This window comes from Eumetopias jubatus, unplaced genomic scaffold (genome assembly GCF_037043125.1).
Source record: "Eumetopias jubatus isolate StellerSeaLion01/CBP00866 unplaced genomic scaffold, mEumJub1_p1.0 scaffold_4, whole genome shotgun sequence".
Lineage (NCBI taxonomy): Eukaryota > Metazoa > Chordata > Mammalia > Carnivora > Otariidae > Eumetopias > Eumetopias jubatus.
In genome coordinates this window covers 58,491,362-58,499,873 of record NW_028274810.1, presented here as the reverse complement: position 1 = coordinate 58,499,873, position 8,512 = coordinate 58,491,362, and the positions used below count along the sequence as shown (strand labels likewise).

The window sequence follows — 8,512 nt, the reverse complement described above, 5'->3', positions numbered from 1 at the left end:
TAATTTACTTAGAATTTGTGAATTTTTCTCTTAGTCCATTTTTGGCGAAGTTATATACATTTTGGTATCGGTGTTTTCATTTTGTAATTTTCCAGATATTTCTAGGTATTTTCTAGATATCCTCCTTTGTGACATGCAAATTAAAGAGACCATGTATGCATTTCTCAATGAATTTTTTTTGTGTTTGCTTTATTTGCTTTTAGTATTGTTGCACTTTTGCCAGAAAATATAGTATGTGATAGTCTTATTTTCTGAGTTTTATGGAGGTTTTTAAATTTTTCTAATACACGATCATTGTTGAAACTGTTCCATGGATCCTTAAAAAGAATGTGTATTTTATATTTACAGATGATAAAGTTTGATTTAGCTCTATTTTATTTATTTATACATCTATTTCTCTAGCTTTGCTTACATCTACCTATTATTCCAAATTTTGTATTATTTGAGTACTCTGTGCCCACAAATTTTTAGCTATTTCACCTGCATTTTCATGGGTTTTGCTACATATACTTTAGTTCTGTTTATTTCAGTTCTTTAAAAGTCACTAGTTGTAGTCTTATATGACATATTCTTAGTAAACCTCCTTGTTTAGGACATTTAATCAATTTTACCTTGATTCCGAGTCTGTCTGATAATAATTATAATGTATTCTTTCTTTTTTTTATTAGTCAAGCTTTTCCCCTGCCCTTCCTTCTTGTGTTAGGCATATCAATTTTTATTTGATGTAATATCAACATTTAAAATAGAATTTGCTCATTTATTCTATTGTAATTACTAATTATTGTTTTAACAAAATTATTGTGGTTTTACATCTGTCTGTTGCATTTTCTCTTCCTTTTTAGGATATGTCCTTTTTCATTCCCTTAAAAGCATCTTTAGTACAGTTTGAGAATTTTTTAAAAAAAGATTTATTTATTTTAGAGAAGGCAGGGGAGGAGTAGAGGGAGAGGGAGAAAAAGTCCCACGGAGACTGTGCTGAGCGCAGGGCCTGACGCGGGGCTTGATCGCGCAACCCTGAGATCAACACCTGAGCTGAATGAAACCAAGAGTTGGTTGTTTAACTGCCTGGGCCACCCAGGTGCTCGCTCCTTCAGTTTGAGAATTTTGTCACTGTTTTACTCATCTAGAAATTTGAAAGGTGTACAGTTTGTTTTTAGCTCCATTCATAATTATGTTTGTAATTTTAAGTAATTAATCACATTTATATTCCATAACATATGCTATATTGTGAAATTCTATCTATTCCAACAGAATTCTGTCAACTCTCTTGTGAAAGATGAAGACAAATTACATAGTTTCACCTTTATCAATTTCTGCTTTTACTCTATTTTTTGTTTTTGTTTGTATTACTGTATATTTTATACCATTCTATTATAGTTAACCTATTATTATTTTCATATTTATATATTTTTAATTAGCAAGTCATGGTTTTGTAACTATAACTATCATTATTTAGACTTACTTCTGGGATGCATGCATCTTTTCATATTCAACTTCCCCACTTTTGACCACTGAATTTTGATATCTTTCTCCTTTGCATGCAGTATATCTTTAAATAGGCTTTTAAGAAAAGGCATATGAATAATATATCTCCAAAAACTTTACCAAGGAGAATATTAAATTTCTGATGAATGTGATAGAAAGAAACCCCACAAAATAATAGTGGCTTAAATAAGGTAGAAGTTTATTTCTTTTTTCTGTAAATCATAACAGGCCTATAAAACAGCATGTTACGGTAAATTAAGAATTGCCTGCAGCTGTGCTTTGCACATATTATTTCATTTAATCTTCACAAAAGCCCCTGAGGTGGCATTGAGCCTTCTCTATTCTAAAGACTGAAAATTACAGTTCAAAGGGCAAAAATCTGTGGCCCATTACTAGTAGGTGACAGACCTGGAGGGCGCGGTTGGCACCACCTAGCCCTCTTGTCTTCACTTCAGCGTACCGCCTCTGAGGAATTATGTGGCATAATGGAGGTAAGGATAAAGTGTATAGAGACAGAGCTGAACTATCAGTGAATTCTTCCTGGGAACAGTCTTCCAGGGAAGCATCAGACAACAGTGGTATTTGAGAACATCTTTGAATAATTAATGCACGTTTTCAGGTGAGCAGGAAATGAGAAAGCATTCTAGGCTAAGAAGACAACAGGAGCAAAAGGTATGGAAGCTTTTGTTCCTTAAAGGAATGACTTAAAACTTTCTGTTCATTTCTATTACTTTTTAAAGATTTATTTATTTATTTGAGAGAGAGAGAGAGAATGCACACATGTACACGAGTGGGGGGAGGGACAGAGGGAGATAATCTCAAGCAAAGCCCAGGCTGAGTGTGGAGCCCTATGTGGGGCTTGCCTTGGGGCTCACCATGGGGCTCACCATGGGGCTCAATTCCATGACTCATGAGATCATGACCTAAGTTGAAACTAAAAGTTGGAAGCTCAACCAACTGAGCCAGCCAGGTACCGCTAAACTTTCTGTTCATTTCTAAACACAAACTAGGTGCTTAATAAACTCTTATTGGCTTAATTTATATAGTCATTCTCTTTGTCTTATGCAGCAGACATGCTCTTGGCCTCTCTAATATGGTCTTCCCCTTTCTCCTTAATAAGAAAACCTGAGTTTTATTAGAGGCAGCATGCCCCCAGCCAGAAGGCTGTGGTTCCTAGCCTCCCTTGCAGCTTGAGGACATAAACAGAAATTGTGGGGAGGACTTCTGGGAAGTTCCAAAAGAGATGGATAGACAGCTCGTCCCTTTTTGCCCTTTACTCATATGTTCTGATTCCTTCTTAGGATCATGTAGTCACAGTCATGGGTCTAGTGGCTGAGACCATAGGTCAGCCTTGAGGATGGAAACCACATGATAGAGATGATAAAACTGGACAGCAGAAGGATCCTGCGTCCCTGACTACAGTGTGAAGTTACCATGCCAATTCTGAATGTCTATTTAGAGATATTTTATGCAAAAAATAAAATTCCATCTTGTTTCGGCTATTGTTATTTCTATCCTCTGCTATTGCAGCCAAATACAGTTTCTGAGTGATGTATCCCAAATTCAGTATCAATTCCAGGAGGGTAGATTACTGGGGCACTTATGAATACTTATGGTTAGAAATTACTACTTGGAAAATGTACAGAAATACTGAGAAAATTTCCCAGCTGGACCCCATTCCCAAGGTGGATCTCAAAGACAGTTTTATATCAACTATATAACCTGGAAGAATTCCAGAAGCCTTTCAGGAAGAGAAAGTGGGGATGCTGTTGCTGCTGAGATTGCTATAGTTGAGTGGAAACTGAAAGGCCGGAATGATGACCTTTCAAGAAGAACAAATGTTATTAAATAATGGATTTTGTCCTACCTCCTACAACAGTCAAGAGCAAAAGGATGAAAAGGGAATCCTATTCTTCTATTAATAACTCTGAGAGTCAGCCTCATGCTGACAAAGCAGAAAGCAACTGTAAAATTAGCAATTTTGCTTGCAAATTAGCCCCTTGCAAAGCCATAAAAAGAGAAAAGGAATCAAGAAAAAAATTCTATTAATGGAGTCAAGGATGGAAAAACCAAGAGTGACAGAGCATAAATACCCAGAAAACTGATACTTATTTTAAGGAAGATATTACCCAGGTTTTAAATAGCTGCTTATAGCGGTGTATGAAGAAAGTGTTAATTTATAGCCCTTGGATCAGTGGCCTTTCTTAATGGCTCCTTGGAGCAAATCTATCAGAACTTGAAAAGCGCAAAGCTTAGGTTGATGTTAATGAAAACTACCCTAGCCACCCCTATCTGAGATATTACTATTCCACTTTAGAATGAAAGGCAATGCAGGAGGTGGAAAGATGTTAAATTTCAGAGGCAGACAAAGTTAGGTTTGAACCTGGCTCTGTCCCTTTGCTAGCCTTGAGAAAGTCTTTTCACCGTCCTGGGTTGCTGTTTTGTCTTCTATCAAAGCAGAGTGTGATTATGCACTATTGTGTTAGTAGAATTAAATTAAGTAACATGCAAAGAATTTGGTCCCCAGGAGGTTGTTAGCAAATGTTAATCCCTTTCAACCTTCTCTTCCTCATCAGAGGGCCAGAAACATCAAACCTGGCAAACCCATGCCAAGCACTTAAATTGAGCTCGGTGAAGTTCTCCTCATAAGAAGATCAGTACTTACAGGGAAGCTGAACACATTTTCATAATTTATGACTGGTCTCAGGCAACAGACACCCATTTGCAATTTTATGAAAATGATAAATCAATATTCAATAGTAGGAAATAATCGGAAGAAAGGAACAGAGACTTCTTTACAATAAAAAGGCAGGGGGCTCCATTTCCAACAAGAAACATACCCAGGAGGAGAAATTTGAAATTGGTGCAATTTGCTTCATTATGGCATTGGCAGTTTTCACAACCATAGTCTAATCATCTAATGTCATCCAAGAGGAGGTGAGGAGTTTAGGGCTCTGTTGGAGGGCGTGGGTGAGTCTCCTCCTGCTTTCTTGGTTCAAGAGGGTATTTTATATCTTAAACACACATTTTCCCTCTTAGGGCTAAAAAATGGCAAAATATAGACAAAGCAATTAAATCCACAAATGCTTATGGAAGGCAAACACTGTTTGAAGGTGGATAAATTATTGAAAAAACATTTAAAAAACATCTCCTAGTTAAAGGCTGTAGCTTATAAGACAGGACAAATTTGTAAAACTCCATCTGAACTAGTACCATGAGTCAGAGTCACCTCCAAATATTGTAATGTAAACCCAGAATCCTTCCCCTCCAAGTTCTTCATATCTTACTGAAGGTCACAGGATCTGGTTTAGGTGGGAGTCTTAGAAATAATTGAAATTCCTCAACAACATTACCACTGAGTGGTCTTCCTACTTCTGATTGAGCACCTCTAGCAATGGAGAAGTACATTCTTTCCAGAGACGGGTTTAGTTTAGTTTAAACAAATGAGTTGAGATGCTCTAATTGCTAGGCAATTGTTTGTGTACAGGATCTCCATTAATTTCCTTTGGCTGCCATAATGGAGTACCACAAATTAGGTGGCTTAAAACAATAAAACATTCATTGTGTTATTGTTTTGAAGGCACAAAGTTTGAAATCAAAGTGTTTGTAGGGCCATGTTCCTTCTGAAACCTGTAAGGGAGAATGCTTCCTTGCTCCTAGCTTCTTGCTTCTGCATTACTATAACCCTCTGCAAGAATTTTTTGTATATGTAATATCCCGCACATATGTTTGTGTTGACTTAATCCCTTGCATAATTTTTAACTCTAAGTGCAACAAGTCTCCTTAAAAAAGAAAAAAAAAAGAGGACTGGATTGCAGCTGAGGACCCTCATGGCAAGGTCAAGATTGGGACCATGAGCTGTATTCCTTTCAAGACTGGGCAGCCCAAGAAACAGATTGTCCCCACAACAGTGGAGAGAAACTTTGAAAGGGTATATGGAAAACTCCAGCATCTGGAGGAGCTGAGCAAGAGGCTGCAGAAGGACATGAAGTGTGAAATATCCTTGGATTTATTCTCCATTCCCCTCTGCGAGCAAGACCAGGATTTCCTGAACTTGGTGACTGCCCTGGACTTGGCCATGAAGTGGATGGATGCCCTTCACCAAGGAAAGGAGAACCAGATCCAAAACACTGTGATTAAACCCTTACAAAAGTTTGGCAGTGTCTTCCCTAGCCTTACATGGTGGTGAAATGGCGGAATGGTCCTTGTAGGACTATGGGAGATTGCAGGCCAAGGTGGAAAAATATAAGAAAAAGGAGAGGTCAGGGCCAGTGCTGGCCAAACTCCCCCAGGCCCAAGCAGAGCCTTGGACTGCATGGGATGACTCTGAAGCCAAGAACAAGCAGCTCCTGCATAAGATACTGTGGTTCTACAATAGTCAATACATTAATTCCAACTCAGCTCTGAGTCCCTGATTTAAGTACAGGTGATATGATAGTCTGAAATGCATAAGATCTTTGGAGACTTGACCCAACAGCTTGGCCAGCCTGGACACCTGGAAAAGCAGCAGGAGTGGGAGAATGAGGCCACACTGAGTGAGCTCAGAGCCCCCCTCTATTGTGGCTGATGACTGAATCCCTGTCCCCCTTGGAAGATGCCTGGGACACAAGTCAGTCTCTCAAGTCTTTTCAAGCTTAGGCTCAGGTGTCAGCTCAGCAAAAAGCACCCCCATGGGAGAAGTATGGCAGCCCATAGACTAGGGATAGAGGCAGCTCCCACTCTACCTCAGCAGCCCTTTGCAATGAGCCTGGCACCAGAAGCCCCAAGCAGGTAGCTCTCTCCCCCGCCAAATAGCAAGGGCCTATAGACCCAGGTAAGCAGTATGGTAAATCCCCCAGGGGCTTTCTTATTTCCAAAGGACTGCCCAAAGTGCATCCTGTCCTAGGGCCAAGAGCAAGCTTCCAGCCTTCAGAGGGCATGGGCTTTGTCAGATCATTTGAGGTCTAACCTTGCTTGCATAGTTAAGATTACATCTACCTCCAAAAGACCCATCCTGGGGAGCCCACTGACCCTTATTTCCTTTCCACTTCAAAGACTTTTTCTTTCCTGGAAGAAGCCCTGCTCTCTCAGAATGTGTGAATCTGGGAAGTTGGCCTGCCCTGGGGAGTGTTAGAATGATGGTCCTCCAGCCTGGACAGGTCCCTCACTCCAGCCTCCCAGCATGACAAAGGCTGGTTCAGCCCACTTCTGTCCATTAGGTCAAGGGCAGGGAAGAACCCCACGTTATACTTTCCCCAGGTAACCAGGACTCAACTCAGGTCACTGTCCTACCATACAAAATGTTACAGATCAACTCACAGGGCTCAAAGCCAGAACAGTGGGTTTTGCGCTAGCAGTTGGGTGGGGGCAGAAAGAGAACAATAGCCTGAGGCTGCTTTTCATGGGGAAGACTCCAGGAGCAGGTAGAGATGGTCTCCTCGGACAAATTCTAGACACCTTGCAGCTGCCAGGAGAAAGAACTGCCCCGAGTGTATGCAATGCAGTGGTACATTTGGGTTGCTGAATGGTAGCTAGCACCCTTTAACCACGGTCTCTTGAAATCAGAGTGGCATAGGATGCAGTCAGTGGTCACATATGGGGACCTAGTACAAGATTTTGACTCCCTTAAGTCTGTGTTCTAAGAAACCAGACACCTATGCATTAGCTGTGACTGATTCCTCCAGCTTTACACTCTTCCCCCATTGACTGTCAGAGTCTTCCCAAGGCCCTGTATCACTACCCAAGGACTCATAAACATTAGTGCCAGGTAACAAGCTCTCTGTATGGTTTGTCTTTTCAGAGAAATCCTAGGAGATTAGCAGCTTGGAAAACCATGATAGCCATGGAGTTGTTATCTGTTTCTATGTTCGTTTCCTTCATTTTATTGTCCATGCAGATCATATATTCTCTTGGAAACCAGCAGGAACCCTAAAAGCCTTTCAGAATAATATATTTCCTCCTATTCTTTTGGGCTAACCTACTTCAAAACCCTCATGGATTTGCTGAGGTTTAATATGTTACACTTGATTTGTTTATCCACATATGGTTGTGAATTGAAGTATATTCAATATTGAAAAGGATGACTTCTTACTGGCAGTAGCTGTCAATGAGGATCTGTTTTCAGAATCTAAGCAGCAGAAACCATCTAGAGCAAGTTCTCAACCAGTGGTAATCTTGCCACTGCAATCCAGGGGATAGTGGCAATGTCTGGAGGTATTTTGGGGGTTCAGACTGGTATGTGTATAGGGTGCTATTGGTTTTTATTGGGTAGAGGCAGAATGTGCTGCTAAACACAATCACAGGACACTCTCACACAAAGAATTACCTGGCCCAAACATCAATAGTATGAAGATTGAGAAACCCTGATGTAGAGGAATATTTTTCTCCTACAACCTTTAGACATCACTTTGGAAACTGTATGACCCATATTCCAGGCTCAGATCAACTACTTATTAACCTAATGATTTTGGACTTCAGCTTGCTTGTATATAAAATGAGGAAAGCAGCTTTTGGGAAAGAAATTGGAACATGTTGAGTTACTAATTGTATTTTATGGTCAAAGGAAAAAAGTGTTTAATATTCAAAGATGCTTATTGAAGAATTATTTATAATAATGAATATTATAAAACAGTTTTGTTTGAATAGATGGCAGTTCATCTATTTCATAGAACATTATAAGGATCTTACAAAAACAGTTTTTATAACAAGGAAAATGCCTTTATTATAGTGTTAAGAAAAAAGAGTAATGGAATTCAGATTTGTATGTAAAATAGACCAGATGGAAATTTTTCACTTTGTTTCCTGAGTTGCCCTTCCATATTTCTTACTGTTGCACTCATCACAGTGACTAAGACTCACTCATTTATGTGTGTGTCTTCATGACCAGACTGTGTACTCCCTGGGGTCGGTAGGGAGGGATCTTAGTCACCTCTCCATCCCCAATGTCTTGCATATAACTAACTGTATGTATGGTCTCTCGTGAGACAGTTAAGTGCTCCAGGCTTTGGTTTCCTCGTCTGAAAAATGCAGGCAAAACTGTGCATACCTC

The 8,512-nt window shown here is 39.7% G+C and overlaps 1 pseudogene; it reads left to right on the top strand.

Moving 5' to 3' along the window:
• The first annotated feature begins 5,338 nt into the window (after positions 1 to 5,338).
• On the top strand, positions 5,339 to 6,059 carry LOC114212038 (bridging integrator 3 pseudogene; annotated as a pseudogene).
• The last annotated feature ends 2,453 nt before the right edge of the window (positions 6,060 to 8,512 follow it).